Below are 18,363 nucleotides of genomic sequence, written 5' to 3'. Positions count from 1 at the left end.
GGAAAAAATTCAAAACACACCATGAAGCTGACGGCGCGTCTGCTAAAATACAAGCATTGCTAGCACCGTGCTGTCCAAAACATGAAGCACAGTGAATATAACAAGCATTGGCCGCACGCGCGCCTCGCGCTTTAAGTTTAAACAAGCATTGGACGCGCGAGACGCGATGGTGGGGGGGTGGGGGAGAGAAGCACGAGTTCTGATAAACTGGTGTGAAATAGCAGCAGGGAAGGGGGCGGAGAGGGGCTACGAGGGAGAGCGATGTAAAGCCATATGGCTGCTTTGCGCGCGTGCACGCCTCGTGCACTGTAGCTCTATGCCAGGGGAAGCACTTTCAAAAACTAACTTACAAAATGTCTCAAAGAGACAGCTTTCGCTGTCTCAGCGAGACCTAAAAAAGCAGCAATCCGTTTCCATTTACTAAGAAAGAAACAGAAGAAAAAACATTCAGACCAAACAACCGAAGACGAATATCGCTCAAGGAAGGTCTATATCACTCAAGGAAGGTCTTTAGCTCCTTCTTGAAACAGAGTCCTGTGGCCATGGAGACAGCACACCAGAGGGGCCGTAGGCTCGTCCTCACCCAGATAAATGTGGCATCCGAGCCTGTAATTTATTTAAATGAGAGTGTGGGTTCAAACTCGTGGGTGTGACAAATTCAATGGCACGCTGCAAAGGCAAACATAAATTAACAAGCGGCCGCGAAAGTGATCGCGAACGCGATCAAACATCAAAGCGGCAGTGCGGCCGTGAAAGTGAAAGTAATCGTGACAAGCGCGGCGCGCGCTCGTGCACTGTAGCTCTAGGCTGGCCTGGTAGCACTTTTTGAAGCCCTCTTAAAAAGTCTCGCCAGTCCAGCGCAGGCGCTGGGTCAGGCGAGACCTAAAAAACACTCCTTAAAGCTTTCCATAACATGTCCACCAACAGTGATCAATGGGAGGCAAGAAGCAGTGTTACAATCACCACTGAGGGTATGTTGTGAACCTGTTGTGTTTTACAAGAGCCTGATGATCCAACAGGTATGTTGTGAGACATTCAGATTTGTGTCTCATGCAAGCTGTACATGAGCTTTGCTACTTCCTAAAATGAAGATCCCCAAACTGTTATTCTAAATATAAACTTGGCTCAAGGCAAACAGTACAAACATGGCAATGTCCTAGGGCTTTAGTAAGAGGTGGGATGGTAATGGACACTGACCCCAAAATGCCTCTTGTCCCATCTGCACCCGGTTTGTTTTTATTGTGGTTGAAGGCATGTTCCCCATGGACAACCTCTTTCCAGCAGATTGCACGCTGAATGCAGATATTGCATTGATCCTGTCATGTGAGTTAACATTCCTTTAAATAAAAATGTATAAAGCACACTGTTACCATTCTGGTATACTTGTGCTGGTAGAGACTCAACGGTACATAAGAGAGGAAGCAGGAAGGGGGTAACAGGAAGACTGAAACTGAGATAATCTCGAGAGTGATGGAAAATGCTGCTAAACAGAGTGCTACAATATAAGCTGACATTACTTCAGAAAGAAACATGTTTACAGGGCTTTTCAAAATTGCAGAAGATCTGTCAGGGATCTGATGGGAACAGGAAGCTGATTCCAGATTTGGCCTGCTCTAACCTTAAATTCACATCCACCATATGTGGTCTTCCTGGATTTTGGAATGCAAACAAGGTTGGCAGTGGCAGAGCGAAGGCACCTTCCAGCCAAGGGGAGTATCTTTTTAGTCTGTTTTGTAGTGGCACTGGTCCACTACCTTGAGGGCTTTAAAAACAACACAAAGTGATTTTAAAACTATGTGTTGACGCAGCAGAAGCCAGTGCAAATCTTTCAAGGCCATGGAAGCAGATGATCTCCTGGGTCTATTTAAGGCCAACTTGGCAAACTATTTAAAATATACTCTGGTGCACCTAACAAAAGGGCATTACAATAATCCATTCTGCTCAAAATAACACTGCGAACAATGAGGGTTTTAGTAGAGGGAGACATCAGCGAGAATGTTTTCCAGAGACATCAAAGTAATGCAAAACAGGAGCCTGCTTCTTTATTTACATGTGTTTCAATGGACAGTTTGTTATTAAATGTAACTCCTGGGTTACGTACAGAGTCAGAAGAGGAGAACTGTACATCCGAGAGCCAGAAGTACAAAGGAATTGCAGTCGGAACTTTGCTTGTGCAAAAACACAGGAGCTCAGTTTTATCTCCGTTAAATTTAAGGGAATTAAGATTGAGTCAGCTGATGACATCGTTAATAAAGTTATGAAAAGCAGTGACAAACTCTGAATGGATTGTCAAGGAACAAAATTAATTGAGTGTCGTCTGCATAGTTCACCACACTGAAATTATGAGATTTAATGAGAGTGATTAGAGGTCTAAGATAGATGCTGAATAATACCAGACTCAAAGCTGAACCTGGCGGGACTCCTTGATTCAAAAATTCTTAAATCCGGAACACTAGGGGGAAAGAGCAACTGCATGAGAACGCTCAGATAGATAAGCGCATATCCATTTATGTACCGTGCCACAATCATCAATAGAAGCAAGTGAATCCAAAAGTGTAATGTGGATCACCCTATCAAATACTGCTGGAAGATCTAAGTAGATCAGGACAACCGATTGGCCTCCTTCAGTCGCATTCTGAATTGGTCCAATGCCATAAACAAGGCAGATTCTGTGCCATGATTCGGCCTAAAGCCAAATTGCTCCCTTTCAAGGAGAAGATTGTTCCCCAAAAAAATGAGACGGTTTCTGACTGACAAAATATTCCAGAATTTTGACTAGATATGGCAGAAGCAAGATAGGCATATAGTTACTAAGGACTCCTGGGTCCAGGGAAGTTTTATTTTTAGTATCGGAGTAACAATCGCCTTTTTCCAGGCTAAAGGGACCATGTCATATCCAAGTGACGGATTGCAAATTTGCTTTAGCAGTGGAAAGAGTTCTTCTAGATCATTTCCAGATCATTTCCAGACCAAATGAGGTAAAGGGTCCAGAGGAGAACAGGAAGAGGTAGACATTGCAATAGGATAGAAAAAAATCCTCTGATAAGGGTTCACGCCATTCCAACTTGCTCCTGTACTGAGGAGTATTCTTACTAAAAAGGAAAGTGACCTCTGGACTCGGATCATTTGATGAATGAGGTACGCTAATAGTCTCGAGGGCCTTACAGATCTTGACATAAAGAACATCTGAAAGTTTATCACAGAGCTACTGTGAGGAAGTCACTGCCTGACTCACGCCCTCTAGATTGGAGACATTATAAGCAATGTCAAACACCTTTTTAACTTTATTAGGGCGGCCAGGATGGCATGAGCATAATAGCTTGCTTTAGCCTTTCCAATCACTCTTCTGTGCTCATGTCTTTAATTTTTTTAAGGTTTGTTTAATCTTCCCCTTTAAAGAATCAGTGCCACCACCTTTATAGTTTCTTACAGGATTGTTTAAGAAGTTTCAGGTTGGAAATATTCCTAATCAGAGGTTGCAAATAAGTACCTAAAAGTATCTGAGGGTCCAGGAGGCCGGTAAAAGAGAATGCCTGAAACAATGCAACCGTTCTCATTTTTCAGGGCCATAGAGCTCATCAAGAACAAAGGTCGCAAAGTTCCATCTTTCTTTGAATATTTTACCAGATCCAATCCCTTCCTGTTGATATGGGGTTTATTGAAGATTTTCGAGCCAGGGGACATGGCCGTCCCAGGTCAACAGCTGATTCAGGGGATGTCCAGTATTTAGTAATAAATAAAACATCCCAGTTGTTGCTTTGAGTCAACAGATGAATCTCTGAGGTGTGTTTCACCAGGGATCAGACACTGAACACGCCACACTTAAGCGAGGCAGAGAGGGGAGGCTTCCCAACAACAAGAGGACTCACAATGAAGTCAATAAGTAAAGGAGTGGGGATGTGATTAAAAGCATGCTTACCAATCTGCAGTAGTTTGTCCCTGGAATCGAGGATTCTGGTGCTCGAGTTTTTTCGAGGGTCGGTAGAGGAACCTGCAGCATGGCTGGCACTGTGAGTGAATGGTGCATGGATGGGCACAGACGGCTTTGCCTTTAGTGTGCCACTGGCTTTTGCGCTGCACGGTCTCACCTGCATCTCCCTTAAATAGAAACCCCCTTGGGCGACTATACCTTCATGCAAGAGGGTGGCCACTGGTGTCCTGTTCTAACTGGTGGAAATGCTGTAGCACCAGCCACCGTTAACACAGCCAACACAATGAAGAAAAAAACAATGCCGCATTAAAAATGCAAGTGAAAACAGTGTGATTTCTAGGCTAAAAGGGTTCAAAGGAAATTGTGCAAATAGCAACAATTAGCAGCTGAGCAATATTTTCAATAGCAGCATTTCACCATGAGGTAGCCCTCTGAACAGCATTTTAGCTGGTGCCACTTTTGTGTTACGCACCTATATAAGCTGAGGTGACTTTGGACTGAAAAAGTCACAGGTTCAGGCCGACTGCAATGGAGCGCAGGTCAGGTACATGGAGCCAGTTAGGCCCTCTGAGCAAAGTACCTTCAATCCTGGTTTGGGGTGTGTTGCAAGGATGTGCGTCAAAAATGTGTCATGCAGCAGATGCGATGCATTGGTTCTGAGATGCGGCGATGCTGTGTTGCTAGGTCTTGCGTCATCGTTGAGACTCCCATCGATGAGGGCTTATGGTGCGAAGTCCGGCATCAAGGATGTGTCGTGCAGTCAAGGCAATGTGTTGGTTCTGAGGAGCTGCATGTCTGTCATGCGGAGTCCATATACGCAGTGGTGGTTCTGAAAAGGCTGTGGAGTTATGTGGGTCTTTGTGAGGGATCCAAGCCATACAATGCATGGGCTTGGGGTTCAGCCGCCCAACAGATGAGATTAGTAGTTTCCACTGGGTCCACATGGACTGTCAAGCACCTTAGGCCTACTTGCAAGCGTTCAGGACTGGGGTGGCACAACTTGGCAGGGTAGACTCACAGATGGCAGAGTCCAGGTGCAGGGTTGTTGTACGCCTGTTATATCCCCGAGGCTTCTGATCTGGAGGCTGGCCAACTAGCCCTTGGAGTCACTCTGGGGTTCTGTGTTCACGGGATACAGGTCCAGTCCTTCTCACCCAAGCAAGAAGGCAGCAGGTAGCGGGTAAGTACAGCAGAGCACCAGCTCTTTAGAGCAGCAGTCCAGCAGAAGGGCAGTCCGTTCGGCATCACAGCATTCCTTCTTTCTGGCAGGGTGTCCACAGATCCACAAGTGTACTGATGAGTTGATGTCTGAGATCCAGTATTTATACCCACTTGTGCCTAGGGGCATGCATTTGAAGTGCACAAGTGCCCTGCCTACTTGTTTGTGGCGCCAGACCAACATCAGGGGTTATGCAGCCCTTTGTGTGGAGGCAGGACACCGACTATTCAAATGTAAGTAGGGCTGTGCCCAGCCCTTTCCTCCCATCCTGCCAGTGGCCCATTCAGGCACACCTAAGCTTCCAAATGTGCGGGACTGTCTAGGAGGAATACACAAAGCCCAATTATCAATTACACCCAGCCAAGTGACCCAGAGACAGGATGAGGGCACCAAACGGATGAGGCACGAAAACTGCAGCTTTTTCAAAGCAGCATTTTTCAAAATTGAAATTTAAAATCCAACTTTACCTTCAGTTAGGATTTTTCATCACAATTCCAAAGAAACTGAACATGAATGGTCTGCCAGCTCCAATTTGCAAATAACCGCTTATTAAATGTAACAAGGGAACTCCAATGTTATGGGAGAGGTAGGCCTTGCAGTGGTGAAAACCTAATTTAACAGTATTTCACTACCAGGACATATAAAACTAGAGAGCACATCACAGGCTGCAATGGCAGGCCTGAGACATGTTCAAAGTACTACGTAAGTGGGTTGCACAATCAGTGCTGCAGGCCCACTAGTAGCATTTAATTTACAGGCCCTGGGCACAAATAGTTCCATTTTACTAGGGGTTTACAGGTAAATTAAATATGCTAATTCTGCCATCTTTTAAGGAGAAAGTACAAGTACCTTAGCGCTGGTTATCTGTGGTAATGTGTGCAGAGTCCTAAAGCTAGCAAAAACTAAGTCAGCAAACAGGAGGGTTGAAGGCAAAAAAGTTAGGGCGTAAACCATGCAAGGATGTCATGTCTAACTCTTCCCGTTCAAGAAACAAGGGTTTTGACTACAATATACAGGGCTGTGTCACCTACTCTCATAAAGGTGACAATGTGCTTGATAAGAACAAAATCTCAAAAATGTTTAGATTTATTTGATTTTATATAATGCAGGTTACAGGTGCTTGTAGAGATACATATTTATATATATTTAAATATATATATATATATATTTATATATTAGAAGGTAGTCCTCGAGTTTTGCCCCAGTAGTAAAAAGACAAGATGAGGCCCACCAGGAGACAGCACAATAGTTTATTGTGCACCAATTCAACCTTGAACTGGTGCACAATAAACTATTGTAATTTTCGAGCGGCCTCTGTCACCGCCAAGCTGGCACCGACGCCGTAGGCGGGGAACCGCAAAGCACAGCGTTCTTGTGGAGATATATATCAGTGATGTTATCAGTGATGTCATTTGAGATGTCATCAGTGATGTCATCAGTGATGTCACTGACCATGTCATGAGTGATGTAATATGTGATGTCATCAGCAGTGCATTGCAAGGGCGTGAGTTATAGTTAGCTGAACTAACTATAACGGGGAAATTTCTCTGATTTCGTACGAGTGAAATGTCCAACTAACTATAACGCCCCCGAAACCTATGGTTTTTTCAGTGAATTTCTAAGGTTTTTTAAGTGTTAATTTCTAACTATAACGTGCCTGAAACCTATGGTTATTCAGTGAATTTCAAAGGTTTTTTAAAAGCTCATTTCTAACTATAATGTGCCTGAAACCTATGTTTTTTTCAGTGAATTTCAAAGGTTTTGCAAATGCTAGTTTCTAACTATGCCTACAGAGGTAGTACATGTGAAGAAAGAAGAAAAACACACAGAAATAATCAAAAGAAATGCAGAAAGAAGCAACAGAAGTCCACAAAGATGAAGAAAAGTGCAGGAAGAAGCAAGACATGTGCAGAAAGAACCAACAGAGGAGGAGAAAGAGGCCTTGTTGCAAAATCATCCTGTGCCCACAACTTTTACAGACGGGTACTGGTGGTAACTGACTCTGACTAACCAGGCCTAGAGCCAGTGCTAATCTAAATGACCCTTAGAATACCTACATACACTAGGGAACACTAAGCGTTGGGATACCCCTGTGATTAGCATGACCTCCTCTGTAAGGCCCTAGTACATAATAGGGCAGAGGGTTAAAACTACCTCTTAAAACGCACTACGGGGCGCGTTTGCACAGTGGTGAAGGGAGGGGGGCCTGAGGTGACATGTGTGCAAACACACCCTGTGGCTGTTTTAAGTTGGGAGATTAAGTCTCCTTGAATCCTGACGGTCCCTAGGGTCCAACTAGCCAACCAGGTACCTCCAGTAAGGGCCACAGAGCTGCGTTGCAGAGAGGTGTAAAAAGGGACGTGGCCTGGCCCACCTCTGTGCAATGCAGCACAGTGGCGCTTACTGGAGGTACTTGATGGGGTTGTTGTCCCCCAGGGACCCTCAGGAGTGAAGAGGAATTATTTCCCCAACTTAAAACGCGCCACAGGGCGTGTTTGCACACATGTAACCTCAGGCCCCACCCCCTCCCTTCACCACTGTGCAAACGCGCCCTGTGGTGCATTTTAAGTTGGGGGATTAGGTGTTCGGAGGCCACGCTCACCTTTCTCCACCACTCTGCAAACACGACTGTTATGTTATAGTTAGAAATTAGCATTTAAAAAGCCTTTAAAATTCACTGAAAACCATAGGTTTCAGGCATGTTATAATTAGAAATCAGCATTTAAAAAACCTTAGAAATTCACTGAAAAAAAACATAGGTTTCAGGTACGTTATAGTTAGAAATTAACACTTAAAAACCTTAGAAATTCACTGAAAAAACCATAGATTTCAGGGACGTTATAGTTAGTTGGACATATCACTTGTACCAAACCATAACAATTTGGCCGTTATAGTTAGTAGAGCTAACTATAACACGTTCCCCCGCAATGCAGTGCTGATGACGTCACAAATGACATCACTCATGACATGGTCAGTGACATCACTGATGACATCTCAAATGACATCACTGATGACATTTGCAGAGTATGCAATGACAGGGCGGGAGCCGCGAGGCTCCCGCCCTGTCATTGCAAACAGCAGTGTCCCGGGGCTGGGCGTCGCCCCGGGACACTGCAGGAGCCGGCCCTGGGGGGTGGAGGTCCCCAGGCCCATCATTGGCTCCAGGAGGAGGGCTGCATGGCCCCCCTCCCCCTTAATGCAAAGCCCCGGGGGGTGGTGGTCCCCGGGGCTTGGGGGTCCGTAACAGACCCCCCTATTTTGAATAATTAGTGCCCCGGAGAGGTGGCGGTCCCCGGGGCATGTGGGGGGGGCTCGAGGCCCCTCACACAGGTTAATTTTTTTTTTAAAAAGCACCGGGGGTGGCGGTCCCTTGGGCTGGGGGGGCCGTGTGCCCTCGCTTACAATTAATGAAAGCCCCGGGGGGTGGTGGTCCCCGGGGCTGGGGGGGCTGCATGCCCCCATGCCTTTTCCATCAAGCTCCGGGGAGGTGGCAAGTGTGGGGGGATTGGGATCCCAACACTTTTTTTTCAACTGCCCCTGGGACCTGGCCCACCCGGGGGCTTTACTAACACAGGTGGGAGCCCGCGCTTTGTTTTTTTTTTTTTGGCCGGTTCCGCGGATCCTCCGCGCATCCCGCGTTTAAAAAAAAAAAAAGGGTTTTTTTGCCCTTGGGGCCCTTCTGGGACCCCCTGAGCAGGCCTAGGGGGTCAGGGTGTTTCTACCCTGCCCCCTTTTCCTGTTTTGCGCATTTGTTTTTCTGTTTTCTTGTGCCTCGGTTCTACCGAGGCACAAGATGGCTGCCAACACTTCCTGGTTTGGAGTGTTGACAGCCAATTAGCATGAAGCTCGTGATCGGGAGGGTGCGCGGATCCAGCGCGGCCATAGATATCACTATCTTTATTTCTTAATTTCTCAAAAACTACTAAACGGATTTACACCATTTTTTAAAAGGTCGCTTTCTGAGCCAAGCAGTACCTGTTTGCCAAATTTGGTGAAATTCCGTTCAGCAGTTTTTTCTATAACCATGTTTAAAGTTTCCCATGGGAAATTGATTTTTTGAACTCTAGTTTTTTGATTTTCTCAGGAACTATGGAACGGATTTACACCATTTGAAAAAAAAAGGTCTCTTTCTGAGCCAAGGGCTACCTTTTTGAAAATGTTGGTGTAATACCGTAAAGCAGTTCGGGCTGTAGCCTGTTCCAAAATTTCCAATGGGAAATAACATAGAGAAAATGTGTTTTGGAACCCCCCTTTTTTCTCGGCCCCCGCTTGACGAATCACCCCAAAACTTTCAGGATAGGAGCTGACCAGAGTGCCCCACCAGTTTTGAACATTTTGCGAAGATTCGTCGTCTGGCGCCAAAGCTATTGGGAAAAGAATGTCACGATTTTCCTATGGTAAGTAGGTCCTAACTAGAACTACCTACTGGCGAATGCAGGTTGCAGAAAAGAAATGTGAATTTATAACGATTGTAGGCAAAGAACTACGAGTCTTTTTTCCAGCACACTGTGTATGTAGTTCACCATGTGACCTCTGTTTAAGTTCTGGAACATTTAAAATGGCGAAAAAACTCTATTTAAAATGTTGGTGAGCAAGCCTGCAGGTCAGGCGAAACGCGTCCAGCAGCTGACAAATAAATCTATTTTGCAGCACAAGACACGGCGTTGTCACTCCTTATTAAGGAATATTGGCAATTCATTACGGACCTTGCTGGGTTGGTCTGACGAGACGACGCGCCCTTTGCTTTGGAGATGCGGCGGGATTAACCAAGCGCCTTTCCGCAAGGTTTATATATATATATATATATATATATATATACTAATCGAGTGGCTCACTATTGAAAAACTCAAAGGGACAAATAATTTACAGGTGTAATGGATTAACTCCAATGAAATTACACACCATTCACACATATGACCCATTAAGGATTAGTAGGCCCCACGCTTTCTCTGAAAGACTTATTAAGATACGATTCAAACACCTTGTAGGTGATACTATGTTTGTCGGTCCTTTCCATAATGAAATTACAATAAATGAAGGCACTGGAGCTGAAAAAATCGCAAGGGGTTCAGAAATAGTGCTATGCTTACATCATGTGTTAAATTGTTAAATGGCTGTGTATTTGGCTGTACCATATAATACAAAATTTCAATGTTTACAGACGTATGTTTGGCTTCACTTATCACATGATACAAAGAGCATACTTTTTATCCAAATGTAGTAACACTGCCAGACCTAAAGTTTTTGTCAGTTATTGCTTATATGACAATTTAGGAACGACCCATTGATCAGGGGAAGCAGCTTTATGGCCTCTGCCAGTGCTGTTTACATATGTTCACGCTCTCCCCGATTGCGTCATATTTACAGGAGATTATAATATTTGACTTCCTGCTGCTGCTGAGACTAAGTGGGTTACATACAGCCGCCGCATCCTGTGTATTAGCACTCATTAACTAAAGAGCTTTCAGTCTCCCTGTCAGGGTGCGTCAGCGCCACGTACTTACTAGCGTATTTGTGAAGATTTTAGTGCAATCCTACACCAGTGTTCACAAAGGTTGGGCATTTTGTTCTTTTTTTGCTTTAATGTTGCAGATTGTCTTGACCTGGCTCTTTGTAGTAGTAACGCTTGGAGTGGGTTTTGTTCAGAGTGTGCATCATAAGGAACTCGTTGGGCGTACTTGGCCGAGGTATTGTTGGCCATGAATTTCATTTATGTCTGACAATGTGTAGATTTACCCCTGCTAGCTATTCATAAAAAGATACCTGGCACGCGCAAAACTGTTTACACCTGCGAAATTGTATTCTTCAACTGCCTATTTTTATGCAGGGGCAAGGACATATTGAGGGTTAGTGGGCACTGGGCAAAATATGTTTTGACCCCCTCCCCTATACCTTCCATCCGTTTGAAACAACTTTAAATGTATTACCCCTTTACCAATCGCAATGAGGCTAAACGGTCTATTGAATTGTATGTTAACCCCTTCGCTGCGGCGGAAATTCCGCTGCAGCGCTGGGGGGGGTTTGGGGGCAGCGCGGTGGCGCTGTGCTAATGATGGAGCCACTCCGTCATGAGCCACGGTTGGGCTGTGCTCATGACGGAGTGGTTCCGTCATGACTCCGCCCACGGCGCTAATCGCCCGCACAGGCGGGGAATTAGCGCCGCGTGGGCGGCGCGGCCGCCAACGGCCGCAGCATGACGGAACCACTCCGTCATGAGCACACGGCAACCGTGGCTCATGACGGCGTGGTTCCATCATGAGCACGGAACGAGTTAAAGCTTCAGAAACATGGGGTGCACAAAAACAGCAGAAAGCTCAAACTGCCGATGTTCATCACCCAAATACTACCAAAAGAAAGCTTGGTGAAGCATGAATACAGCTGTTGCTTTTTACAGCATTCATGGTCTAACCAGCTTGTTACCCACATTAGAGGAGAATCACAGTATGGGTGACTTGTTAGATGTATAGTGAAATAGTGCTTAATATTGAAAAAATGGATATGCACATTGCTTTAGTTGGGGAATATTTGTAACCACAAATACATCCTCATTCATCACTGGCATCCATTCTGTAACAAAGAAAATAAGAGCGCTGCATTGAGGATATTTAACATCCATTGGTTAAAATCTAAAAACGTTCAACTCATTTCTTTTTACCTGCCATGTCCCTCTTTTTCACTTTATGCATGTGCTCTTCTTTGGTTAGACTGTTGCCTGTGATCCTGCTGAGTAACAGGGATGGCTCCTCAACTATGGCGGAGGAGCGTCTCCCCACCACTTTCTCACAGTGTGAGAAAGCCAAAACATAAAATGGTAATAACTTTTGTTTGTTACCATTTTATGTTACTTTGCGCGTTGTGGGCAGGCAGGTGGGTGGAGCTAACTGGGCAGGGCAGGAGTGTTTTGCCCACTCCTGTATGCACAAAGACTGTTTAGTCGGATATCTCAGGCCACCCAAACTGGTTGTGTGCACTCTGCACTTCTCCATACAGGCTGCATTGCAGCCTACATGGAGAACATGCCATACCCTACAGCCCCTGGCGGGCCGGCATCCTGACCAATCACAACGCTTCACTGGCTTCGGGGAGGGAAGGGAGGCTGCCTGCTTCCTGTTCCTGTCGGAGGCAGGAGAGCATCAGCATTGAAGACGTGCAATCCAGGCCGGCGGAAAAGTAGGTTTACATTTATTTTTATTATTGACCTCCCCCCCTCGTAACTTCCTCACCCGCGAGCCATGCTGGCCGCTAATGCTGAGTAATAGAAATGGAACAGGGGGCACGGTACAGAAGTGTACAGAGGCATAAAGAGAACAATATTGGAGACACATGAAGAAGTGGGAGAAGTGGGTAGAGATAGAGATGATGAGGATGTAGTAAGATATGTGAGGTAGTAAGAGGAGAGATACTGAAAATGTGTCAGGTAAAGAGAGTAGTGATGAAGAGAGAAGGGTAGAGAGATAGGCAAAGGGTAGAATGTGAAATGTAGTATAGATGGAAGAGAGAAAGGTGATGACGTGAAATAGAGAAAGAGAGGCAAGATTTATACAGAGGCAAAAAGTTGTTAGAGAAGGAGCTTGTGAGGTACGGAGATCTATAAAACAAAGAGGTTAAAACAGGTGGTTGTGGTGGAGGGATGAGGTGAAATGGGGAATGTAGTCCATAGAGAGATATATGTTTGTGTGAAAGAGAGACAGTCAGAGAGAAATGGGGGAGTTGAGTATAGAGAAAAAGTAGAGGTAATAAATAGAGGTAAGCAGAAAGGTGTAAGGAATCCAGATAGATGAAGGACATAGATCAGAAGTAGAAGGAGAGAAGAGTGGTGGAGAGGGAAAGTAGTGAAATAATGATTTCAGATTTTTAGTAGTGAGAGAGTGAGTGGAGGGGTAGAGAGAGGTAAGGCAGTGATGGTAATGTGTGGCAGAGAGACAAATGAGATAGATAGGTGAGGAAGAATCGTGAGGTAGAGAAAGGGCTGAGATAGTGTTGTATGAATTTTTCCAGTTTCTCGTTCCGCTTTGTTGGCTGACGTGATGAGATTCGAGAATTGGAGTCAACACGTCAGGTACAACTGTGAGGATGCGGATGAGACAGAGGAGGTGGAGCTGTTCATCATGTTTCCTTTTAACATCCTAAATAAACACAATTCCCCACTCCTTGCAGATTCGTCTTTAATTATATTAGTGGCGATAAGTGGAGAAACGTACCCAGATGGTCAATGCGTTTAGCTGCAGCACATAACTGTTTTGTCAGTGTTGTTGCTGCTACTGCCAAATTTTCTTGCCCTTTTGAGAAGACATTTGGAAGACACATGCTGATAAATATTGGCTGACAGTAGGTATATAGTTCATAGTGGTAGGTGACGGGCAGTTCTGTTGGCAAGTTTGTTGGGATCTATGGCGGTTACTACAACATTCCATCTGCCATTTAGATTTGACTGCCTGATGCATGCGTGTCAGCATCACTTCATTCAGCTGCCATTTTGTCTGATAGGAGTCTGGCTGACCTTCATTTGAATGTTAGGTGAAGGTTGTGCCTTACTTCTTCAATTACTGTTGCAGCCTGTTTACAGTGTCTCCTCCAATTAATTTCTGGCACTGAAGCGATTATAGCACATTTTTTGTTGGATTTTCAACATTAGTGTTTTTCAGGAATTATAACAGATTATTTAAATACTGAGATACATTGTAATATATGTTTTTTAATGGTTCAGTTATCCATGCTGTGCAAATTTATTCCTGGATTATATTCTTACAGTGTTATTATAACCTATGCAAGCAATATATCCTCCACCACCATTTCTACAATCACCGAGAGAACCACCATTACATGGACAGAGTGATTCAGAGCTTTTAATGCTTATCTAGGAGTAATAGATGGCTTCAAATTTAAACCTGACAGAAACATTGATTATTTGAAAACTCAACCATTTTACCTGTTGTTTACCAGATGATGATGACGATCAACTTGACGAGTATGAAAAAGCCATTTAAAGATTAGAAAAACATGTTATTAAACTGCTGAATTTGGGTGTCAGGAGACACCATTGTTTTCAAGATAACAATCTGCCATTGAGACTGTTGACATGTCTGCGGCTTCTTTGAGAATGTTTATGAGTCTAAATGTGAATTTCATTTGTTCACTGACCAACTCATCAGAGACCAACTGGTTACAAGATGTTTTAATAAGAAAATACAAGAGAAACTATTATCATGCAAGAATCCATCTCTGGAGAAAGTAATTGACAGTGCTAGTAGCATACATGATTCAAGAAAATCTGTCAAGCTACTGAATAAAGAATTTGATAGCACAGTTTGTGTTGTAAAAAGTAATAAGTATAAAGTCTTCTCCTGCACAAGAAAGGAAGAACATGAATGGTTCTGGTTTTCCGTGAGGATCGAAATTCTACATTGTTTCATTTAAGCAATGGCCTGCTTTAGGTAAACAGTGAACGAAATATGGCACAACCGGTCATTTTGCTGCAGTTTGCCTTATGGGCAATAATTCTGGTAGTGTCAACATGGTTACTGAATATTAGACTGGTACCGAAGATGGACTGACCAACAATATGGATAATTTGGTGCTGTGTGTGAGAGTACATGAGGATGATCTTTCTAAATCCAAAGATCCCATTGAGAACCTTTTTATAGATGTTGTATGTGTGCCTTTGTTGACTGATTCTGGATTGAAAATCACCACCATTTAGAGGAAGACATTTGAACTTAAGAATGTACAAAGAAATGAAAATATTCCTGAAACATGTCCTCAAGGTTTGGATGATACAATAAATGATCTTGATGGTTATTTTGATACTACAGTTAAATTCAAGGGGAGAGAAGTCATAGGAAAAGTTTGTGTTTCTCTTTTGGGTCCTAATTATCATTTGATGGCATCACCAGGGGTGCCTGGGTCTGAACTCAAACCTGGCACAATTCAGCAAGTATTCGGGTCGATGATGTAAACATTGAGATGTGAAATTCAATATTGCACAATAAAAACTTGGAAGACTTCAAAATTTTAGCATACCATAAGAGTAAAAGAAGGAAGCAAACCTATAAAACATAAGTTACAAGGAGTACCTCTGTATGTGAAAGAAGGTTTGGAGAAACCTATTCAATAGTTGTGTTCTGATGGCGTCATTAAATCCACAGAATTATATTTGTTGTTATTCCCAGTTGTGGTTACATGGAAGAGGACTAATGGATTAGGAATGTGACCTCAAAAGTCTTAAACAAGCTTTATGGGTTGATGGTCATCTATTGCCAAAACATTATTAAATGATTGTCCCTCTAGCTGATGCAAATATTTCCTCAAAACTGGATAGGAAATCTGGATATCGTCAAGTGGGTCCAGCAAAGGAGTCAAGGCATCTCACAGCTGTTGTCACTCCTTGTGGTGTATTTCAATATTGTAGGATGCTGTTTAGGCTATCTTCAGCTGCTGCTGTGTTTCAGAAGGTCATTGGGGATCTAGTAAAAGGTCTTTAAGGATTATTAGTATTCAAAATGGACATACTTATTTTTGACAAGAGTAGTGGTCGAACATAGATGGCGATTAGATGAGGTTCTCACTACATCAAAATAAAGAACAGAAGGTAATAGTGGTTTACTATTTACACTTTGTTAGTATGCCTGTGTTTATTGTGGGTATAGTATGCTAACACAATTGATTGAAATCGGGATTGTGCTATTTGGTTATACACACTCTACTACTCAAGGTGTGACTTGCACACTGGATTCAAGGAACCAGAATGTAATTATTTTATATATAAAAGAAACAAAGCACTCAGATAATATCACAAATTAGTATGAGGTCCAAACATTAGGGACGTGTTTTTCAACAGTGGTATGATTTTATTGTATATATTTGAAATTGTATAATCTTCAGTACAATTAAATGTTCACAATTTCTATCTTCAGAAACAGCCAACATGTGTTTCATCACACAGTGACTTTTTCAAGGCTTAAATAAATATATGTAAATGGTTATTAGTCCAGGACAAAGGATCCAATTGAGATCAGTAGGTGTCTGCTTCAGTGCCCTTAGATATGGTATTCCACACGATGTTTGATAGCACCAAGTGTAAATGGAATTGACGGTGGTATCCCAGGATCCCTGGTTGGCTGAGGTAGGTACCGTAGGCCAAACAGGGACCCGCGAGCCCCAACGTTAGGGAAAGACAGGTCGCCTCTAGAGCTAACCCCCGCTCCACCCCCTTGGTAGCTTGGCACGAGCAGCCAGGCTTATCTTCAAGGCCAATGTGGAAAGTATTTGCAATTACGCTCACAGCAATCCAATAATGACACCACAATTAAACTCCACACGAGTTTCATAGAAAAACAAGTATATGTTTCTAAAAAGATATACGATGCAACCACTCAATATTAAACCAACGTATGCATTGGGATAATGCTCCCCCTGGTCTATTATTATTGAGCTAAACTAAACAATCCTATGTAATTCTAATGTCATAATATGCAGTTCGTTATGCAACAATCAGGTACCTCACAACATAAGAATAATGCAGATCGTACTATGGCTATCTGGCGATTTGTACTGTCACTGTAATGCAGTGCGTAATGCAACAACGTTGTAAACTTTTATGCCCCCGTAATGCAATGCGTAGTGTCCCCTTCAGATCCTCTGTTAGGAAAAAGTAATGCAACGTGTAATACAGTCATCAGGCAGTTCATTATGCGAAACTAATGCAATGCGGAACACATATATCAGGCAGTTCGTTATGCAACACTAATGCAATGTGTAATACGACTGTCCGGCAGTTCGTGATGCAGGACTAAGACAAGGCGTCATACCTATCAGGCAGTTTGTTATGCAAACCTAGTGCAATGCGTAACACACCTATCAGGCAGTTTTTTATGCAAAACTAATGCAATGAGCAATACGACAAACAGGCAGTCTGTTGTGCAGAAATAAGGCAATGCATCATACAATCATCAGATACTCCGTTATGCAGAAATAATGCAATACGTAATTTATTCCAGCACCGTTCACGGTGCCTCCGGCGGTCTCTCCACCACTTGTGCTGGTTGTAATTAGTCTCCGGCCACAGTTGCCCCCCCACACGGGTGAGATAGAACACAGTAAATGCAGCGTCGCACTCCGGCCCCGGTGCTGACACTCCCTTGGCACACGGGCCACAATCAGAGCCGAAGCAGAGGCTAGTGCTGCAGGATGGAGAAAGAGGCCGAGAGCGTCTCCCTCCAATCCCATGCTGCGCCCCAGGAGTTGACACACGTTACCTGTGGTGCGCGAACCCACTCTCCTCTTCTCTTCCAGCGACTTGGGCCTCCGATGCAATCTCTCTGAATTTCCGGGCAATGGGAAGATCCTAGGCTGCACCGGCACTCAGAGTCAATGAGATTCATGGGAACTTCGGGTGCACGATAACCAAACAACTCCTCACGAGGGTCTCAGGCTGCACACGGCCCACGCACGCAGTGTAGCTGAGAGACACTTGATCTTCTGGTGCCCACGATCGCAGGGCACAACTTGCGCAGGTCTCAGGCGGTAGAAAGCACATGCACTCTGTGTCGCTGAGACACACTTTATCTTCTGGTGCCCACGATCGCAGGGCACAACTTGCGCAGGTCTCAGGTGGTAGAAAGCACACGCACACAGTGTCGCTGAGACACACTTTATCTTCGGGTGCCCCGATCATAGGGCACCTCTGGCGAGGGTCTCAGGCTGAAAACAGCACACGCACACAGCGTCGCTGAGACACACTTGCTCTTCTGGTGTGCACGATCACGGGCCAATCTACGTGAAAGTTTCATGCTGCACCAAGCACATGCACACTGCGTCGCTGAGACTTACTTGACTTCCCGGTGCACACGTTCACAGGACGATCCTCTCGAAGGACTCAGGCTGCAACAAACACATGCACACCGCATCTCTGAGTCTCAGTTGGAACTCCAGGTGTCCAAGATCACAGGGCACAACTTACGAAGGTCTCAGGCTAGACAGAGCATACGCACACAGTGTCTCTAAGAGTCTTCTCTGGAAACTTTTGTGTTCCTGTGTTTCCAAACAGGGAGCCAGCTCACCTCAGGCCCTTGGGGATAGTTACTTCAGGACACAGCACACAGCAACGTCCTTTCAGCAGGGGGACACAGCACACAGCAAAGTCCCTTTAGCCTTTCCTTGGTTAAAACAGTAAACTGCAGGCCAGCCCCAGATCACACAGCAAGAGCAGTCCTAT

At 44.4% G+C, this 18,363-nt stretch overlaps 1 protein-coding gene across 1 annotated transcript in view; it reads left to right on the top strand.

The window, feature by feature from the left end:
- OLFM2 (olfactomedin 2) overlaps nt 1-18,363 on the top strand; it is a 976,052-nt gene that overhangs the window by 479,133 nt on the left and 478,556 nt on the right. The gene's annotated exons all lie outside the window — the stretch shown is intronic.

The sequence above is a fragment of the Triturus cristatus genome, chromosome 4_2 (assembly GCF_964204655.1).
Source record: "Triturus cristatus chromosome 4_2, aTriCri1.1, whole genome shotgun sequence".
Classification (NCBI taxonomy): domain Eukaryota; kingdom Metazoa; phylum Chordata; class Amphibia; order Caudata; family Salamandridae; genus Triturus; species Triturus cristatus.
This window is presented reverse-complemented; position numbering and strand designations above follow the sequence as displayed.